The sequence below is a fragment of the Euprymna scolopes genome, chromosome 5, assembly GCF_053919585.1.
Source record: "Euprymna scolopes isolate OS-2025 chromosome 5, ASM5391958v1, whole genome shotgun sequence".
Taxonomy (NCBI): domain Eukaryota; kingdom Metazoa; phylum Mollusca; class Cephalopoda; order Sepiida; family Sepiolidae; genus Euprymna; species Euprymna scolopes.
Genome location: NC_136486.1, coordinates 176,191,326 through 176,214,028, shown reverse-complemented (window position 1 = coordinate 176,214,028; position 22,703 = coordinate 176,191,326). Strand labels below are relative to the sequence as shown.

Here is a 22,703-nt window from a genome sequence, read left to right as displayed (position 1 = left end):
TTCAATCGATCGCAGACTTTTAGAAATAAGCCAGCTTCAATTTATATCTCAACCACTATACATTTTCATGAGTTGATACCAGTTAATTATACATACATATATAAGACTAGCGTGGGGGGGGGGGGCTTTGCCCGGGGCGTAAAATACGTTTAAATATATTTTAATTTATCCAGATTTCATATACATTATCACAGTCATGATTTCACAATTAAAAAAAAAGTATTTGGATGCCATCAGCTAGAATCAAAACCGAAAGCAAAATTGTATCATTCAAAGCTGGTGACGTTACCACCGTACCAACGTGACACACGTATGAACTGATTAAAACTTAACTAAGATGAATGTACAAAATGTACAACGATTTTTTCAATTTTGACCTCTTAAAACTATTTTAACTGGTTAAAGACCAATAAACGAACAGTAGGTAAAAATCCCATCATTTGAGACCCCTAGCACTACTCTGCAACTTTTAGTTCCGGAGGAGGTAGAGTTTGAAAATATGGAGACATTTTTATATTAGATTAATATGTCTATGTTTATATATTTACAAGCTAAACTAATTAACCAATCATTATGAATTTTGAAACAGAGATGGCAGATCTACGAGGTTCCAGTGTTAGCTATATTTATATTAGTTTTGTAATAAGGTGATGGAACCATTTCATAAATATTTCCCACTTTTTCCGTTTCTTTCAAGTATTTTAAAGATTATGATATGGGTACAATCTCCCATACCATTCTTCTAAATTGTCCTCATGTCCAGATTACATTTTTTAAATTCACTAGCTGTTACAATTAGGCTTTAGTAGAACGTATTCCAATTCCTGTTGTAACCGTTCATTTGAACCTGGAATCATACAAATTGGCCAGTCATCTCATAAGACGTATAGCAATAATATACTGAATTTTCAAGAGCCTATAACAATTTTAAATGCCTGTACAAAAAGTCTGGAAACTTATTGAAGGGACCTTGTAATAAGTGCAATCTTTAAAATGACATTGCAATTCGTTTATTCAACTGTGGATTGTTTGCTTAAAAAAAGAAAGAAAAAGAACTTAGTAAAAATCTATCATTTGTTATACAAAAAAACTTGCAACATTCAACTTTTTATCCTTCTCTCTCTCATCCTCTATCTTTCTCTATGTCATGCTATCTATCCTCTCCAAATGACCTACTTTCAGTGTTGATATACACTTTCAGACGAAACCTACAGTCAACGTATATTGTTTCTCCTCTGAGAAAACAAGAATTGTTTAGTTAAATAACGAACATCCAACAATGGCCACTAACTAATCCACTATTGATCTTTTGCTAACAAGCAGTTGTACTCTACATTCTGAACTTGCATATCACACATTTGCTATTTAAAAATTTGGAAAAAAAAATAAACGAATAACACAAGCGTTAAATGATCCGAAGAAACGGTTTAAGAATTAAACTGCAATATTGTTGACCAAATTTTCACGATGCTTTTTAACAGTGGCATTTGATTTACCATATTCTAAATGGATTTGGTGCTAAGAGTAGCAGTTGATATGGAAAAAATAGCTTCCATTAAAAAAAAATGTCTCCAGATTTTTTTTCCAAACTTATGTGCAACTGAATGTAATTATTGCATACTAAGATGCATCCAATGTTTTTATTGGAATGGTTAAAGTGGGCAAAAAACAGATTGGAATTTTGTCGAAGTCATATTTTACAAGAAGGAATAGTACAAATAAAAAAACAAAAAAAAAAAGGCCTGAGATAATCATGAGATATAGAAAGAGAAAACAAATAAACATTACTTAGCCTTCTTTTCCTCTTGTAAATTTCATACAGTAATCGTGATGACTGCAAGAAAAACGTAACAGGTTCGCAGCCAAAACAGTCAAAAAAAAATCAATAACTTTTCATCTATTGATTAGCAAGGAATTTTTTTAAATAATAAATAAAAAAATATTTAAAAAAAAAAAAAATATGTGGCATTAACAAAAAAAATTAAAAATAAGTAAAAATGGTGAACTGGATCTTAAAATATGAAATTGTCAAAAATCAATACCAATAACAGATGTAATTTATTTATAAGCAACAATTTTTAAATAAAGATTATTAAGAGAAAAAAAAAAGTGTAGATATCCTAGAGCTTAAAATTTATATTGTTAATGGTTGAAAATATTTTGTTGCTTTATGCATGGGATGCATAATTTCTTGCCGGAGATATGTAATTTAATATCTTTGAAATAAACAATATATACAGACCAGAGACGTGAGAAAACCACTAAAACAAATTAATGTCATACAGTATTTCGTTAAAACACACACACGCACAGACTCCATTGGGCTTCGATTTCATTCAACTGCAAGATGAAGAAATACTCGCAACACACTAGCAACAAAAGCATTACCAAATCCTATTTTCAATAACAATCTACGATCGTGATGCATTTGATTTTCTCAAACAAACCAGACGATATACTTGCCAATTGCTAAAATTAATCAATCCACTAGTCAACATGCAGAAATTTAAGTGTTAAGTGAACAGACACTTTGCTACTCAACACCCTACTTAGATTGCCCCCGTCGGCATGGTCCTTAATTCATGGTAGACGCTTACATTTGCCTCGTTTTGGATGAAGAAGAGTAAAAAGAAAACTTTAAACAAATCATAATAGAGAGACGAAAATAATCAAACCTGTGATGGTTTCAATCAGAGTTGTGTCAAAAGCAATTGTGGGTTTACTATGGGTCAGAAATTAAAAAAATATATACTAAGAACAACACTAAAATAATAATAATAATAGCAATAATAATATTTTATGAGTAGTTATATACTTATTTGACCCCCTTGATGTGCATACCCTCAAACAACCTCCACTCAAGCAGCAAAATTCCACCTCTTCACTCTTGCAGTCCCTAAATCACTGAAAGCTTTCTACTCTAATACTTTCTTCCCTCAGACTGCTAAATTTTGAAATTCCCTCCTTGTTTCCCACTTCCCTGCCTGCACTAAAATGCAGAAATTTAAATGTAATGTAAACAGACATCTTGCTGCTGATCCCCTCACATAGACCTTTATTGACATGATCCAAAACAGTCCTTATGTTCCAAGTGAAAATATAGGGTGGAACGATAAAATTATTTCCATAGAAAAGACAACATGATTCCATTTCAATTTGATGAAAATCGTTTCTTTTTTTGTTGCAGACCATCTACTAGTTGGCCAGTTGTGTACAAATCCCAAGAGCGATAGTAGCCTTCTATAATGTCTGAAAGTGACACGATGTTCAACAGGCGAGATCAGAGATACATCGCTGTACAACTGATGCTCTCTACTAATCCAAGTTATGACAACAGGACCATTGCCAGCACCTTCAAAATGCATCGCTGGATTGCCACGAATAACAGAGACGTGTCCAGGGTGATTAAAACGAAGGTTCCAGCCACAATTATAGTCTGGTGTGGTTTCAAGTGAGGGCCACATCATGCCACTTCACATCTTCGAAGTCGGTTTGAAAATCAACACCAAAGTGTACCTGACGTGCTGAAGAGCGTTGTGATCCCCTGGTGCAATAAGGTGGCCGCTCACAGAACCTAGGTGTAGCAGCAGGACTCGGCACCAGCCCACAAGTCCAAAGAGACCCAGGCTTGGCTTCAGAAAGCGTGCTACGACTTTGTACCCTTCTCTCACTACCCCCCTCTCCTCTGACCTGAACCTGCTAGATTACTTTGTCTGGTCATACATTGAGAACATCACCAACATGACCTCCCACAACACCAAAGCCAGCCTGATCGCCACCATCTGCCGAACTCTCACCAGCTTGTGGAAAAGGCATGCTCCCAGTTTCAAACCTGTAATGATGTGGTGATTGAGGCTGAAGGTGGCTACATTGAATAGATGTCAGCTCTACTACATAATCAAGTTATCTAGATTGATTTTTTGAAATAAAAGTTTTAAAATAACCTGTAGTGTTGTTTCCTTTAGGGCGACAAATTTATCGTTCCGACTTGCATGACGCTGTATTTCCTCTTTGTTCATAAACTCCTAAGGTTTTGGTGAAAAGTTTTCATAATTACATAAATTCTAAAACTGCATTAGTTAACGTACATGGATAAGTATATTTTGATCAAAATCGACTCTGAATATTCAAAGAAAATTTATTAATATTCATAAATTCTTTTTATTTGTGTAACGATTTGAAAATTATAGAAATTAAAAAAAGAAACAGTAATATATGATTGAAAGCTTTGGGCAAGAGTACACAAACATTTATTAACACTCCCGTGAGAATTCCATGTTAGTCCAAACTTTTTAGAACACAAATAAAATGAATAAAAAATAAAATAAAACGAAAAACTGAATTAAAACAATTTTTTTAGCAAATTCTTTTTTTTAACTTTTTAAAGTTATAAAGAATTGATTTAAAAAAAAAATTTTTTTGATTTTTTTCAATGAAAATTCTACATTTTTTTTCTGAATAATTTTTTATATAAATTATAAAGGAACAGATGTCAATTCACTTGCACATTTTTTTAATTTTAAAAAGAAACTATAATAAAAAAATTAGTCAAATTATAAAATAAAATAGTCAATTTGAAATCATAAACAGACAGCCATGATTTTTTAAACATTTTTAAAATGATTTTTAACTGATAAAGAGTGACTATAAAGGGAGGTAATTCGTTTCTCACTAATTAATGTTTGCGATGATGTTTTTTTTTATTTTTTATTTTTTTTTTTTGTGGCACTAGACGTATGGAAAAGTAAATTTATCTTTAGATTTCTGGAAAATGAGTTCTCCAAGATAAGTAAAAACTAAAAGCACCAACATGTACTTCAGTTACTTAGACACCTCGGTAAACCCTCAACCAATCCAAAAATTTAATATTATAAAATGTTAAAAATAATAAGAAGAAGGTAATAGGGTATTAGCAACTGGGTATAAAATAACAGTTGAAAGTCAACTGACCATCAGTTTAACGGAGACAAACATCACGAGCCAGGGCACTGACTTCCTATTTTCAATTACCATCAAAAACTACCAACTTTGAGCCCTGAAAGTGTTCAGGTACCTGGGGTCAACTGTAACAAACAGTTTTGACATGAAACCAGAGCTGGACCGACGCATAGGTTGTGAAACCTCCACGTTCACCAAACTTGTCCCCAGAATGTAGAAGAACAGGAAATTAATGATCAATACCAAGATGGCGGTGTATAAGGCTTGCGTCCTGAGCACATTGCTATATAACAGTGAATCGTGGACGCTGTATGCATACCAGGAAAAGCACCTCTACATCTTTCACATGCGCAAATGTGCCCAATATATACACTTTCTTGCATCAGAATTCAGCTTAGACATGTCTGTCAGATGCAGAAATCCCAAGAGACCTTGTCTATAAAGAATCAAAACGTGTCAAGAGAAAAAGGAGTTATTCCCAGTCTCAATTGAAACACTTATACAAAAGGACATGAAAGACGTCAGCATAAACCTTTGAAGCTGGAAAGAACTTTCTGATCAGCACGACCTGTGGAGGCGCAAGTCACCAACAATCTCAAGATTGATGAGGATAAGCACTGCCAGTCGTGGCAGGAGCAGCAAGCCCAATGCAAACAATGATTGCACCACCTGCCGCTAGCCTCTCTCTTCAGGGCACAGAATCAAGATCAGAGATGATTGATGGACGCCAATGAAAATGACAGAATTCCTCATTAAATCCCAAGCAATGTTACATTTTCCTGGTAGTTTGGAGTTAAAAATGTGCATGGATGATTTCAGTTTGTAAAATTGAAGAAAATCCTTGTGACTTGAAGAAAACCGAAGAGATAAAGTGTTTTGCAAAGAAAAAGATGCGGAGGTTGAATGAAGAATACATGAAACGCGAGTTTAGTAATCAAGTGATTGAGTTTTCGGTTAACAAATAAACTTCAAGTGTGGAAAGAACCGTGAATAAATGCACTGAATAATTACAAAGACTTGAAGTTGATGGATCACGTCCTGAAAATGGTTGATATTTGAGCAGCAAATAATTTAAATAAACCAAGATGAAATGCAGTTTTGGTCCATGTTTGGCCAAACTACCAATACCACCAATGCGGTGTTTATCAGGAGATGAATGTAACTTGTGGTTTTATGAAAGCCCCAAATTATCTACTTTCATTTTTATCAATTTCCCTAACCCTAATTATTTCATTTGGTTAATGTATGAAAAAAAAAAGCAAAATTTCAAAATGTGTTTTAAGTACAGAAAAAGTACCATCATTGTCCATCAGCTGGTCACGTTTGGATTCAAAATTGCATATTTATCTTTAAACATGCAAATTGAAGGAGTTTAAGGAGAATACAGATTGAACTTTGGATTTACTTTCAACAGCCTCATAACTCAAATCCTTTATTTTGTCCTTTAGTCCTCACATTCTATGAACGATGTTTCTGACAAAGGAACAACTACTGTTTTCTTTCCATATAACATTGTTGACCGTTTTTTTACCTTGAAATAGCTTTTTTAGTGCTTTACATTAAGTGGCTTTATGTCTTGTCTGCAGCAATTTCCATTCAAAAAATATATGTATGCACTCAAACAAAGAGGATATGTTCGTCTGCCAAACTTTTAAAACATGTTTGTCGGTCCTTCACAATTTTGAAATTGCCTTTTCGTTTGTCTAGCAAGATCAAGTTTTAAATATCATATGTACATCAGCCCACCAGATTCTGTCTGTCTGTCACGTTTTAAAAATAAATACTATTATTGCTCATGGCAGGGCATTACCACTGTCACACTTTCAGGTATGTGTACGCGGTGTGATGCTGTATGATAAGAGAAACCTGGCTAGTGAGGGTTGAAGACATGCGTTGCATGGAAAGAAATGGTATGACAATGATAAGATGCATTTATATTGGGAGTCTTAAAGACAGGCTTAGATCGGATGATCTCAAAGGAAGATTACATCTGGACAGCATAGTGACGAGTGTGCATGGCAGGAAACTTACTTGGTATGGTCACGTTGAAAGAATGGTCTATTTAACAGGGGAAGGTCAAGAAAAACAATGGGTGAGAGAGGGCAATGATCAAAATAAAATTGAGGGAAAGAGTGATAAATAAAAACCTGGCCAGAGATAGATTAGTTTGAAAGTCAGTTCCTTAAAACTGTCCAATGCATGCCAGTATGAAAAAAGGACGTTAAACTGATTATTATTATTTATATATTAATACGATAGCGTGTGTGTTCTTTTGTGTGTCACGCTTACATTTAGGTCGTTTAATTGTTATGTTCTTCTGTTTCTTGTCAAATAATTTTACCAAGAATTCTTTCATAAGTTTGTCTTTCGGTTTCGACTATAGCTGATGGCACTAAAATCATCTTTTTTTTTTATAAATAATTTTATCAAAAAATTCTTCACAAGTTTTGGTTTCGGTTATGGCTGAAGGAACTCAAGTTTTATATATATATATATTTATTTCATAAGTCTTTATTTCGGATTACGCAAGTCATATGTATATATTTTTTTTTATTTACGAAATCGCAACTTACTAACATAAAAATCGACAGAATATTAACTCTATAATAATATATACGAAATCTGCAAGAATTAAAATATCATATTTAAGCATACTTTACGACCGGGCTTTACCGGGCGCTCGTGCTAGCTTAGACAAATACTTTTGCAGTTTTAACAAAAAAGCTACAATAATATCAGAGCGTCTCCATTTACACTGAACATCTACAGAATGTCAACATCAATATATTACATATGAAGGAGACTCTTGTGGAATTTCCACAGATCCCGCTAGTTATTATTATTATGGCGGTGATGGTATTGCTTCGATTGGAAAATTAGTGTATGAACGGAAGAGTGAATGTACCGATATATTTTGTTGCCTGCAACACGAAAAATTAACTATCACACTTATGGTAACCATTTCTATGGCGCGTAATTAATGATGCCAGCAGGTGCGACCAGTGAAATGTTGACGAATTAGAATGAAATCACATGATGTAGAAATTGACAAGTGCCCGGGCCATTTAATAACATTCTCCGCTGCAACCGATAATGTACGTGACAATGTGTGAATAAATATAAGATTAATGTTAGTGTTTGATATGTAATTAAATTGTTCTAATTAACATTAACAACAATTTCATTTTTTTTTAATGTGTTTAATAACTAAACAAGAAACAAAAGGTGCGAACCATAAGACGTAATTAATTAGCGTGACTTTATTTGGATGAGGATTCAAGTGTTAAGTGCAGACGTACTCAAAGACGAGCAGGAGGAGAGAATTTTCTGATGCAGTGATCGCATCATCATCAGCAGCAGCAGCGGCGAGATGAAAGAACTGTGAGAACAAGAAGTGTACACGAAGTTGCTTACGTTTTTATGATAGAAATTAAGACCCATCAGCATAACTCGAAAAGCATCTTCTTTCAAAGGAACATATTTTCAATTATTTGAATTTGTCAATTTCTCGCTAAACGAAATTAAACGTCACTAAAAATATATAAATAATATAAATAAACAAGTTCTTGTTGGCTCGTTACCATAATCAAATTCTACCCAATTTACACCATTAACAATTACTACAGTGCCAACTAACATTCATTACCCCTTATTCTCGAGTGGCCAACTGGCTTTGATAAGTGGTGACTCCCAAGTAAAAATAAATATATTAAAAAAAAAATAGCATCATTTTTTTTTTTTTTTTTTTTTTTTTGTTCTTTTGTAAAACATTTGTATAAAAACAATCTTCTCTGCCAGAAGAGAAAAAAATAATATTTGGATTATTTTTCTAGAGGTTAAAAGTTCAATCTTTACCACAGGCGATATTAACCGAGAATAATGCAAGGTTAATACTTTTGCCTGGTGGACAAGAACAATCTACCTCCGTAGATTAAATAAATTAGATTAAATTCGAAATTCCGTATGAAAGATTCACCCATCAAGGCATTTTTCGCGTATAAGATTAAACATACAATAATCGACTGTTTTTACTTTTTAATGTAACTTTTTTCTTTCTTTTTTTTTTTCTTTTTCATAAAAAAAATAGATATTCAGAAAAAACGAAACCTATTTTACTGTAAATAGTACCAAGCAATAATGCATTATTTTCTCTCACGACATCTGCTTAAAATAATAAGGCTTAGCTTTAGACGGAAGTAAAGGCGAGGATTGAACAACAAGTGCTCCCCGGCTACTTTTTATTATGTCGCAAGCCGATGAATAGATGAAGGGAGGATGAGGATGGTCGTTGCAAACAAAGCAGCAGGCAGAACTGCGCGTTGCTTGCGAACAGTTTCTTCTTCTTCTTCTTCTTCTTCCATTCCCAACACTTGTAGAAGAACAACCTGTTCCTGCCACTTCTCCGTTAAAAAAAAAAAAAACGAGCACGGCATGTTGTGCAATGGTGTCCTATATTAATTCCTATTTTAGTCACCTAAATTATTTTAAGTGCAATATTATTTTTAACATTATTTAAAGGCAACTTATTTTTACTTAAAAATACTTTAGTAAATAAAAAAAAAGATTTTTGTGTAGATAGATTAGTGATCTCTTAAACCAACGCATTTCAGGTGGAAACATTCCATACTTACCTGTCATGTTGGAATTAGTATAATCTCCAAAAATTACAAATAATGATTAAGTATACGATATACTGGATGCATTATTACCAAAAATATACACAATTATGTTGTTTAAAAATGTACTTAAGTCAAGATAAATAATTCACGTTGTCATACTGAATTGGTCGCACAACTTTTCCACATTAAACCATACGATAAGACTCGATAATTCGATAAATTCTATTTTTTGTTGTTTTTGATCATTTTTTTTTTCATACATTTCTAATTTATACTAAATGACACGTAAGTGCGTAAATAATGGTTTCACCTGAAATGCGTTGACTTAAGATCACCAATCTAGACAAAGCACCTTAAAAATTAACACTCAACTTATAGCTAGTTTCATCGGACACGTAAAACACGAAGTAAAAACTCGTCAGGAAAACATAGTCGCCATTTTTATGTAAACAAGTCCAAGAATGCTAAGTTCAGTTTTCAAGTTAAAAACATCGAGAAAAATGAAGTTGATGTTTTTTTATAAACTAATTAAAATCTATTAAAATCCAATGTTTCTGAACAAATTTTGATTTATATAGAAAGATAAAACTATTAAATTTATCATATTAAAAGCAGAATATGTTAATTTTTAATAATTGTTTTAATTAAAATTATTAAAAAAATCAAGTACCAAATTTTCGCTTAAAAACGTAAACGCTGAAAAAATAAATAAATAAAAATAATTAAATGAAATTGTTAAAAAATGTTTAAATCAAACAAAATTTTTTTTTTTTTTTTTGTCTAAATAAGAATATACAAAAAATACTAAAATCTTAATTCTTGAATTTCAAATAATTCCATTTTTCATCACGACTGGATAACGTAATTGACAGATTTATAGGCTTTTTAAAATTTTGGAAACCTATACAGGTTACAAAAACAAAAACCAAAATAAACTGCTTTTATATATTATTTATTTTGGAGACGTTGAATCTCTACGGTTCCAAGTGAGCATTGTCTGAAGATAGCGGTTTCAATCCTACCCAAAGCTGGCCATAGAATTAGTTGGCCAAAACGTGGTGAGACAACAACAACTATGGAAGGTAGTAATTACTGAGGATACAGTTAAGAGACTCAGCATTCCTATTCCATTGTGGTTAACGACCTGAAGAAGGCCAGAGGAATAGTTGGCCGAATCGTAGTGAAAAAATAACAACTATGAAGATGGATGGGGATAACAGTCCGCAAATAAAACTTTTTTTCAACTACGATTTTAAATACGACTTCAAATTATTTTATACCGAGCATTTAAAAATCATCAACGAACCCTTAAAACAAATTGGTCCATATTAAGAATTTGACTTGATAAAAGAAAAAAAACGAAAATACCGAAAAATCTTTTATGATGTATATACACGTCACACAATGAAGATGTCGTATTCCAAAAACCACGTAAATTAAGTAGGTTTTTTTTTTTGGTTTTTTTTAATGATCGAATCAAGTCGTTCTAGACGTGTTTATAACGACAGCGACAATATTTTGCCGATTGAGTTTTCATCTTCAACATTCCACGTGATGAAACTTGATATTTTAATGTTTTTAATGTTTGTTTTTTGTTTTTATTTTCACCAACACATTCAGTGTGCAACTGATTTGGTAATTTTTTACTTTAACAGAAACTCAACATTCACCTTTTTAAACTGACGACTTTTAAAGATTTTCGGATCTGCTGAAAACGAATATCACATTCAAATTTGGAGCAGACATGTAGTTTTCTAAATATTAAGACATTTTTCCCAGTGTATTACTTCATGAATTTCAGTTGCCGTCGCCATACTTAACATGAGGGGGGGGGGTCTTTTAGAATTTAAGAAGACTCGTCTATGGCAAACTCATACCAAATGCATCTTTCAAAAACAAAAAAATTCTACCGTTATTCAAGAATTGTGAGAAAGTCTACAATTATAAGATTTGGACACCCGCTGTCTTTGTTAAGATCAATCAAAGGGTCAATGGGTTTAACCGCTAGCGGTGAGCTTGGCGGGCCTTTTCGATTGCCTTTCCCTCTTCAGGCAGTTCCAGACATGCAGCCGATGAAGAAGGAACATGGAACTCAACTCTATGTATATGAGGCATTTGGGCGACTCTACCCTTCGTCTCCTTGAGACTTTATTTTTAAGCCTAAATGATCAGACTGTTATTATTATATATGTCTCCAGAGAGGTTTTTAAGGTCAGAATTGTCAACCTGTCATTAATGGCTTTTTACTTAAATGAACAGTAATTATGAACTTCTGTAATGTCGACTCAAACCAAGAATTTCATCAGAAGGCATCATACCAGCCCCCTTCAAACGGCTGCAATTAATCCGATTTTTAAACAGTGCTGTACCCGAATATCAGTTCTTGATGAAGATAAGAGAACTATTACCTTTCGAGGCTGTTACCAGCTCTATTCAGTATTCAGAGGAAAATCGAGCATTTCCATTTTTCAATAAAGAAAGAATAAAATTTGTGTCGAATTTTAAAGGGATGTTTTGTCGCAATTGTTGCGTTAATTTTTTACCACTGTCTTGGAGCAAAAATAGGTGAGAAAATGTCTTACAGAATCTCTCATTTTTTTTATTTTTTTATTTTTTTTTTTTTGCTGTTTATTGTTTTGTTTTTGAGGGAGATATAGTTAAAAAAAAAAAAAAAGAAAAAAAAAAAGCCCTCCTCCCTAAAAATTTAAAACAGTAAATAAGTATAAATATTTAAAAAAAAAAAAAAAAAGAAAATAAAAAAGAAAAGTGTGTAGTCTCTTTTTCGAACTGAATAAACGCTTTAAAATAAGTTAAGTCACTAAAAACTTAGCAAACGAGGTAGAAAACGAACACTTAGAAAAATCGATTTTATTATGTTTTTTTAACAGTAAACAAGTAAAAAAAATTTTTTTTTAATATTATGGGGGGTGTATTCTCCTTTAAAAACAAAAACGGTCATAAAATGTGTTTTCAATCGAGATTTATTTAATAATGAACCAGTTTTCCTACTATGCAAAAAATGGACGAAATTTCCATGGACGAGTCTTGTAACATGCATAGGCATTAGTACTTGTTAAGTTGGGGAAAAACATGGCTGCCAGTGAAAACATAAAGGGATTACAGTGGATCCAAAAAAAACTACTTGGCTGCCTCAAGCTTAAATGTGATATTTGTTTTAAGCATACCCGAAAACCTTGACAAGTCGTTGATTTAACGATTAATGTTGACTTAAGTAAATACCATTCATTTTACACTAAATAATTTACGTGACTGAAATAGGAATTATCTGCTCTTCTGACCATGTCCACTTTAAAGAGAAGGAGGGAGTATAATATCCGGATATGTTATTGATGCCGGGCACATATTTGTCAAAAGCAGCTTTTTGTTTGTTTGTTTTTGTTTTGTTTTTTAATAAATTCATGATTTTTGTATTTATTATTAGGTTATTGACTGAGGGGGGAAAAAAAAAAAAAAAGAAAGAAAATGAAAATTCCAAATTTAATTTCTTTGTCAAAAAAAAAAAAAAAAATTGTTCGTAACGGTTAAAAATCGTGATTTTATTTATATTCTAGCAAGATTAACCGTTGTTTACCGGCACTTCTACAGTATATGGACGACGGCCATGGGGCGGGGGGGGGCGATAACTCCCATTTCTTCTGGTCAAATAACACGGCAAATAAGTAACAAACAAGATTTTTTTCCAAGCACAAAAATATTTGCAAACAAATCATTCATTGCATAAAAATGTATCAATATAGAATTGTAAGAACATTTAGAAGAATCGAGAAGAAGGTGGGCTCTCTCTACCGTGCTAGAAAGTTACTTATGCCTGAATGTATCCTGTACTTCTATAAGGCCACCATTCGCCCATGTATGGAGTACTGTTGTCACATTTGGGCTGGTGCATCAGCTCCTTGTCTCTTACTCCTTGACAGAGTCCAAAAGAGAGTTGCCAACTTGACAGTTCAAGACCTATCATCTAGGCTTCAGCCTCTTTACCATCAACAAAATGTTGCACTCCTGTCTGTTCTACAAGTATTTTAATGGTGAATGCTCTGACGAACTGCAAGCACTTTTACATCCTCGATGTAAATACCCCTGATAAATCTGACAAGCAGCTAAATCCCACCCCTACACAGAGATCCCTAGATGTAAGAAAGCCTTTTACTCTAATAGTTTCTTCCCCAGAACAGCTAGACTGGAAATCCCTTCCGGGATTCTGCTTTCCGAACTGTACTGACATGCAGAAGTTCAAGTGTAATGTGAACAGACATATGGCTACTCATCTCCCTTCATAATACCCCTGCAAATTGTCCCTGATAGTAGCCCCCTACTTCAAAGTGGCACTGTGCCTTGTTTGGGGTGAAAATATACGCTTTTAATAAAACAATTTTTGAACTAAAGCAACATTGAATTTTTATAAAGTAAAATTGATTTTTGTTTTGTTTTTGAACAAATAATTTTAATGAACCATTTTTCGAATTAAAGCAACATATCCCGCAGAATCCGTCACTACTACTATTACTGGTTTGCAATAACATGTGTTGTTCACATTGACACTGCTCCGTGGTCGACAACAATCTATTAGCCCGCAAAATGTCAATTGTTTCCAGGGTGTCCGACATCAACAATGCAATATCGCATATATTCAGGAAATTGACATCCATTTTAAGATAAAGTTTCCGAAGAATTTCACCAAAAGTATGAGTTATTGTCCCCTGTTCTTTGACTTAGAAGCGCCACCTGGCGGCAGTTTAGCGAAACGTACAAAAAAAAGAAGAAGAAAATGGCCGCCGTCCGTATACTGAAGAAGTACCGAAAAATCATATGTTCTTTTTGCATCCAGCCGAGGAGATTTTTTTAATTTTATTTTACATTTTATTATATTTAATTTTTGGTAGGGGGTGATCAAATGACGTAATTAGCATCGACTGGCGAGGGGGGGGGTACATTGACATTAATTAGAATAATTTTCGATAAAATTCAGTTTTTATTTAACTCTCACAAGGCACACTCGCATGCAATCAGCTTCATGCTGTGAACATTATAGCATTTATTTGTATTCTTAATTTCTATAACTTAAAAATTATAAAATGAGATAAAGTAAAAAACAACTGTACCTGTTTCCTATTTATGAATGCAGATCTCGCGAAACTTTGCTTCCGCCCTTCTTGATTAACATGAAATATACTTTTATTTATTTTACTATCTGGGTCACTGCTTATCGAGACAAAGAACCACTTGAGGATAAGAGTTAATGAAGCTGAAATTGCCAGCCGAAAGAAGAGGAACACTATGGTAGCACTAGTATTTATCAATATGAACTGCACCATATATTTTTTTTTTTTAATTTTTGCTAGTGCAGTGTCATGGTTTATCCAAAGGCCACTCGAGGATAAAGATTAATGAGTGTCCGTTGGTCGATGAGACACCACTGCGATTATCGGTAATGGAGAAGCTTTGACATTGCTTATTTATGCAAGAGCACGGCTCAACAAGAATTTGTTAATCATGTAGTTTCACAATATATGTAACTATGAGGAGGGGGTATCTCCAAACCATTAGGAGGAGTTCGTGATCAACCAAACAGAAATTACAACTTTGCCAAACGTCAAAAGCATTTTGGGACACTTGATATTTAGTTCGCTCCCACTGAAAGAACTTACGAGACCAGGGTCGGAAAGTAGGATTGAGAAGTAAGCTCCCCAGAGGAGGGCACACTGACCTGCAAAAAGTGCCTAGCCAGCCCCGTCGGCATTACCCGGTGAGGACGCTTCAAGTGATTAGCAATAAAATAACTCTTTCTCAAAGAGAGAAAGCAAGGCCTAGGAAGGTGGACCTGCACAGATCTCCCACCACAAAATCAACAGGGAAAGGATCATTACAGGGATGGTCTAATCCCAGTTGATTTTGGGGGCCCAGGATGAAAATCTTGTCAACTGATAAATTACCGACGAAATAACGATGATAGTTAACTACTACTTCTTGCACATATTTTAAGAGTAACATTTAAAGCCAACGAGTGAATGGATTATTTTTTAAGCAGAGTGCAATCGCAATGGAGCTCAGTTTGTAAGCTGCTACACCCAAAAAGAGAAAAGCAACTAAAATGATCGAATGTTTGCCTTCGTGATTAAAAAAGAAAAAGTTTGTAATCGTATTTAATATAAATTTATCGATTCTCTACAAGTGGATTTCATAAAAATAAAAAGCTTACAAAATATAAACAATCGAACTCATCTGCAGGTGTTCAGTGTTAAAATCCAACGGAGTAGTAGCAAGGAGTACATAGGAATACCAATTGTAAATGAATCCAAATTATATCCATATTAATGAAAAATAACTTATGGCATCGAGATTAAAAGACTCTGCTAATCAAGTTGAAGTGGGCGTGGCTAATTCTCCAGGTAGCTAACGGCAACAACATAGCCAGGAGTATTCTCCGGTATATTCTCACAACAGACTCCCCCCTTTTGTCTGAATGAAGCATGGTTCGGTCCTATGAAGCCAGCTTCCAAGACGTTACTTCTCCCTTTGACCGGAGATTGGTATTGCTGGTCGCCTGAGGTGCCACTATCAGGGAATATCGACAAGGCTATTTTTGTAACATTTAGAATCCCCCTCCCATCGAGGAAACTATTTCAGCTTGCAATAAATTGACTTCATACTTTTAATCTTACATCAATGAAGCGATTTGATAACATCAGCCGATGTTTTGATGAAACTCAACGCTACTCATCGTTATTTGGGATTCGTTTTTGTTTTTTTAATTTTTTATTCATTTTATTTCGTTTGTTTCTTGATTGTTTTTTTTTTATACCAAATTACTATTATTTTAAATAAGATTTTGAAAGTAAAATTTAATTATTTCGGTATCGTTTCGCTACGAAATTCTTAACCGAATCAAATTGTAATAAAACTGCAATTTTGTTTTAATCTTTAGTTTTGAAATTGTCGCGTGTGTCAGGTTACTGCTCCCATCTTGTTTACAATCAGGAATACACCTGTTTGCAGAGATAGACTCGTGACCGACACCCTATGTACACATCACAACCACGCGTGCTAAAAGTAGCAATGACTTTTTCAATAGCAAAGAAAAAAAAAACACAAACTTCATTTTTTGCAAACTAAACAAAAAAATAACTGACTTTATTTTCGACTGAAATTAATATATACAATATGGCAATAAACACTGCAGGTATTTTTGACTCTAAGTAATCCGATCTGGGATTAATTTTAGTTATTTGTATTTTTAACAAATCAATTCCTGTAACCTGAACGCTTTTTCATAAAACAAGCGACTTTTTCCACAAAAATCTTCAGCATAGTTCAGGAAAAATCAAACACCCAAATCCCGATGTTGACATAATCTGGCCAAGGGACTCGGCAACAGTATCCAAACAGCCCTCTTCAGGGCTAACTACCAAACAATTAATGTGATTCTAACTATCCTTTAGAACGACTCACAAACTACCTGAATGCAATATACACCACTCTCTGCTACAAACTCCCCTTACAACCTAGCACTCCAGCCCCAGCTCACTCCTGCAACTTCAGCAGTTTCAGCCAACAGTTCTAGCTACTAGCTTCAGTCCATCTACGTCCAGTACCCCGTCGACATCAGGCTGCCCTTTCCATGTACACAATCCGGACCAACCTGAGGTACGCCATCCACTTCATGGACGGTGAATTTCAACACTGTGAGACGCTGTTCTCGCTTTGAGCGATGTAGATACAGTTTATTTGGTGTGATAAATAAAACACGATTCTATCATCTTTAACCAATCATCTGTGTGTTCGTCATCTCTTTGCTATTGCTGTTACAGACTTTGCATTGTATCTACTTTATTAGTTACACGGTCGATTGTTATCTCGTCGACTCAACAAAATGATGTAAATTGCTTCCAAAACTTTCAATCTTTTAATACATAAAGAATTGCTAAAAATCTTAAAGCCAGAAATGACTTTTTACTCAACAGTTTTAATGCTACCACATTCCTTTCTGGGTTCAAATGATCACGAAAGAATTGATCCTTTTTATTTTTTCAATATTAACAAAAGATTAAAATAAACTAAGGCTGTTCTAAATAAGTTTGCAATAACTTTCGAGCAGCCACCAAAGGCAGATCCATGCAAGTCATGGAAACCTGCCTACAATTGGATAAGAAGGAACTAAATCTGTTAATATGAACACGTTTCTAATTTAGCAGTGGCATCATCATCAACATCATCATTATATAAATATATATGATGATTGCAACGTCTTGTCAGACGAGTGCCACTCCCTCAGACACTTAAAGTTCATGAGCCCAAATGCCTGATGAGGTTACAGAGTTTTAGCTTTGTACGACAGCTAAGACTCTCAGTTCAAAATGTTGAGATCCAGCAATAAGCAAGAGCAAGATAGCCAGCAACAAGTTAAACTGCAGACCAGCTTAATGCGGGTACTGGTCTCCCGCTTTATGGTTTTTTTAAATCAGAGATTTGCTTCTCCTAAAAACGTTGCTTTCACCACGGCTTATGGAAGCCCTCTCCACCCCAAATTATATTATATATATATATATATATATATATATATATATACATACACACACACATGGCATAATCGCGTTGACACACCGGTTCTTGTCAGATCACCAAAGTTAAGTAATGTTGAGCCTGGTTAGTACCAGATGGGTAACCATTTGGGAATTCTAGACGCTGTATGTGCTCTCCGCTTATCTCGGCATTTGTTTCCAGTCATCCTATACATACACTCCACTTGCCACTGGTATTTAACAAAGTCGACTCAGAAGAGGGAGCGGTGTAGTTAGAGATTGTGCACCTCCTGCCACAAAAATTTAACATGCAAGCATGTGAGTATCCACGGTCTGTCAAAGACTGAAGGAGCCTCTTTACGAATTTGTGCAGATTATTTCTCATGCAGAATTTACATTATTTCAACTTGCTTAAAACCATAATTCCATATTCTGCCATATTGGTAACGAGGTAACGACGTAGTCACGTGTTTGTTCAGAACTTTTTTTGCTTTATATTCTGCGATGATCAATGTCAGCTTCGTCAAAATAGAACAGTAAAACAATTTTTATGACGATGAGGAATAAGGAAATTAAGGAACCAGCATCACTCAAGAGGGAGAGGTCGAACAATGATGAGAGAGAGAAAGAATAAGGAGAGAGAAAGAGGGAGAAAACTAAGGGAGAGAGAGAGAGAGCAAAAATGTAAAGTGAAAAGCGAAAGATAGGAAGAGATGGCGATAAAGTGAAAGAAAGGATAGCCAAAAATGCCCTGTTGGGGGGAGGGGGGGTAACGATACTAAAGATCACTGATGTAAACGAAGAAGCATCCGACTAGAAAGAGTGACGAAATCCCAGAACTTTCTAAGATGGATGACTGCTCTTAATCACTTCTGCTACTTTTTTAGATTAAATGAAGTAGACATTCCAACAAGGTGCGTGTGTGTAGGGGGGGGGGCGTGGTTGGCCACAGGATACTATTGCAGACTCAGCTATGAAGAGTTCAATTCCTATCAAATCTATGGGGTAATTTTCACACTAATACTTTTTAGAAATGTCTGAACCTGAAATGTCCCTCCAGCTATGGGTAAAAATAGTAGCATGGTATACAGGAAGTATTGTGCTTTGATATGAAATAATCCAACAAGGGTTGATATGCCGTAAGACAGAAAGAAAATCAATATGGCAAAGAGATACACGAACAAAACTCAATTCACTTTCATAATTTTAAAGAAAACCTGGATTAAAATCATTTGAGCAGTTAATTTTTAAAAGCATTTTTTTTTTTCATTTTGAACCGGGAAGCATGCATCAATGAGATAGAAAAGAAATATTACAAGTTTTGTGAACATTACAAGATTTAAAACTAAAATATGCTTCCTGACTTAAAAACGAATCCTTTCAAATACATAATCCAGCATTAATAAAGGATTTTCAGACAACCTTAAGCTATATTTTTCAGCTTATTTATTGGATAATCCCAGGAATAAGCGAGTAAAAACGACAGTAAATCTTAAAAGCTTTTTTTTTTTCTTAAAATTTTATAAATTGCAAATGTATCTCTATTAAAAAAGGAAAAAACCTTCAGATGATTTTAAACGAATTAAAAAGAATGAAATATCTATTTTTTAATTAAAAAGGTGTAAATAAAATATTTATGTGCAACTGTTCTTTTTGATAAAAAGAATCAAGTTAGAAGCATGACTCACATTATAAAAAAACAGAAACATGGGAACGGGGGGGGACAAGAACGACAATTGCCTCTATTTTCTTCCATTATGATCTGAATTTTACTGAAGAATATAAAATAAGTTTGAAAGAGAAACTAAAAGTACATAAATTTGTAAACATTTTTATAAAATCAATTTATGAAAAAAATAGAAAACAGAAAAAGAACTGCATCATATGCCATTGAATTCCTGTAAAAGTTTACACAAGGAAAGTCTTCTGATCTAGTTATAGAGCTTTGTTGTCAAGATTATAGCCGGACAGAGATATAAATATAGTAAGCATAGATATAGACTTACTTAAACTATCCGGACGGTGACTTCTCTGCAGTCTTTTTTCTTAACATAAAAACAAACTTGTTGAATTCGTTTTTTAATAAATAAAACTAAAGTTTTAACTTTTTTATTCTTACAACTTATGCGACGGGGAGCTTCCCAAAGAGTCGTCAAAACAACAGTAGTTGCACTCTGCTACACTGCTGCAGAATACTGCACCCCAGCACGATCTGAGCCAACACATCAGATCAATTGAGAAAACTGAGAGAGCATGCATATTACCTCAGGATGTTTGATCAACTCCAACACAATGGCTACCAGTAGCAAGCTCAATTTTTTATTTTATTATTTATTTTTTTTTTTTTTTATTACATTTTCACCCCAAACAAGGCAAATTGCCACTTTGGTGTAGGGGGCTACTATCAGGGGCAACAACTACTGGGGTACTATGTAGGGATTTGCACCACTCCACATAATGAAGGAAGAAGCAACTCAAAAAAATGGAGTCAAAACGTTGAGGGCACCAAGAACTTAGCAATCCAATAAATTTTATAAGATACCCCAGATACCTCCAGACTCCAGTCCCGAAAGTCCTTGAACAGCTCAAAAATAAAAAATTTCAACTCAGTTGAGACATGGAAGAAGGAATGGAAAAACAATATTCTCATGGGGGGGGGGGGCATCATTGAAGACCCAATTTCGTGCCTTCCAGGTTTTGCTATAAATATTAAACAGCAGTGGGTAACCGCAAATCGGATCAGAACAAGACATTGCAGGAGTGCAGGTGGAGACGAATAGACTCCTCAATCTGCCCAAAGTACAAAGAAGCTCCCCAGAATACAGACCACCTAATCCTACACCGTCCAGTCACCTGACTAGAAGGAAGCTACACAACAGCCCATTTATCTGAAGACAATTTCTCAGACTGGCTAAAAAATAGCAATAAAGAGGTCTACTCCATACGATACTACTACTACAATTTACATCTTTTAAAAATAACAGTTTTTACTATAAAATTAAATATCTACTAAAGATCCTTTAAATAAATGATTGTCGTCACCTTAAGTCGATCACAACAGAATTTATGATGTATTCAAGTTCAAAACAAATTGTTTCAAAATGGGTACGATCTAAATTCTAGGCAGACTCTAAGACAAGTTATTTCTCAATTGTTAGTATTAACGATCAGACGATCTTATTTTTTTAAGTGGGTGCAGAAAGTGATAACATTTATGTTTTGCTTCGATTTTATTATTAAAAACTGACATCTTAACTCTTTAAAGAAATATTTGTACAACGAAATTACTTTTATTGAAAGTTTTTAATTCGGTGAACAGGTTTCGTTTGAGTTTTTGATGATTCAACTTTTGAGGATTATTTAAAGACGAAATACAATACCTATTTGTTACGTTGATGATCGTGTTTTGTTAATGGAAAATAAAAGTTCACATGTGAAACTTAAGAAGCACACGACAGGGACATCAATTGAAAACAACCTTTTTTTTTTTTCTTCTTTAAAATATTAAATCATGCAAATAAAACAAAACCCCAATTACCAACGAGTGTGAACAACGAATTCGACGCGGAAATCACCAAACAGCGAAGTCTTCGTTTGGGTGTAGCCTTGTAGATATATCTCCGTGTCAGCGTCAAACGTCATTGCAGGGCGAACATCCTGCTCTCTGCCCGTTATTACATACTAAAAGAAAATGTAGATTTCAGGTCATCTATTGACTCAAGATCTTACAATGAACAATTCAAATCCGGTTCAAAGTTTATAAAATCAAATCTAAAACAGGATTTGGTTCTTGTTCAGAATTAAAACATTAAAAAAACATATTAAAAGCTAAACCTGGTGAGGAATATAGTCCAGAATATTTGAATGTTAAATATTATATATCAGAAATAAGGGCCTACTTATATGAGCTAAAACAATATGAAATTGATTTTTTGGAAGAGGGTTCTCTGGAAATATTCTAATTAGTCACATTATTATGACTAAACTTCCCAAAGTAGTTGTTAAAGAATTAATAAAGTTAATAATAATTATCCCAACTTAAAGCAAATATTTGATAACTATAGGGATATTTTAAAAACTCTAACTCGGACTTTAACTGTAAAAAATATTGCTAAGGATAAAAAAAAATTCAGTAGCTATGACTTTAAACGTAGTTTTAAAATAAACCCAAAAGATAAAGTACCAACGGTACAAAATTTCAAAGTACAAGCCATAAAAAAATCCGTGTGTAAGCTATGTTCCTCGGAAGGACACTACTTCGGAAAGTGTGAAACTTATCCTAATTATGAGGCTAAACTAGCAAGAATCTTAGAACTGTCCTTGTGCACCAGATGTGCTGGTTCAGGTCATAATGAATCAGAATGCTATGGAAAAAAGGGGTTCTTAAAGTTTCCGTGTCTCACATGTAAAAAAAAAAGAACATGTAACTTCTTTGTGTCCTACTCAAAAGGCTGTTCAAACAAACTTGTGTTACGCCTTGAAAAATACGAACACTTGTAATATGTTACCTACTATGACCCTAAATTTAAAATGTGGTCATAAGCAAAGACAAGTTAGGTGCTTAATAGATTGTGGCAGCCAAAGATCTTTTATAACAAAAGAAGCTGCT

At 34.0% G+C, this 22,703-nt stretch overlaps 1 protein-coding gene across 9 annotated transcripts in view; it reads right to left on the bottom strand.

Annotated features, from left to right (window-relative positions):
• The window catches only part of LOC145277048 (uncharacterized), a 337,642-nt gene that overhangs the window by 256,495 nt on the left and 58,444 nt on the right, over positions 1 to 22,703 (bottom strand). For 2 of the 9 annotated variants that reach the window (XM_080128699.1, XM_080128694.1), the window contains exon 1: positions 1,789 to 1,848. The exons of 6 other annotated variants lie outside the window; for them this stretch is intronic. The gene's annotated coding sequence lies outside the window, so the exon portion shown is untranslated. Of the gene's footprint in view, positions 1 to 1,788; positions 1,849 to 21,632; positions 21,766 to 22,703 lie in introns of those variants that run through there. One more of the 9 variants, XM_080128693.1, reaches the window with a different exon arrangement.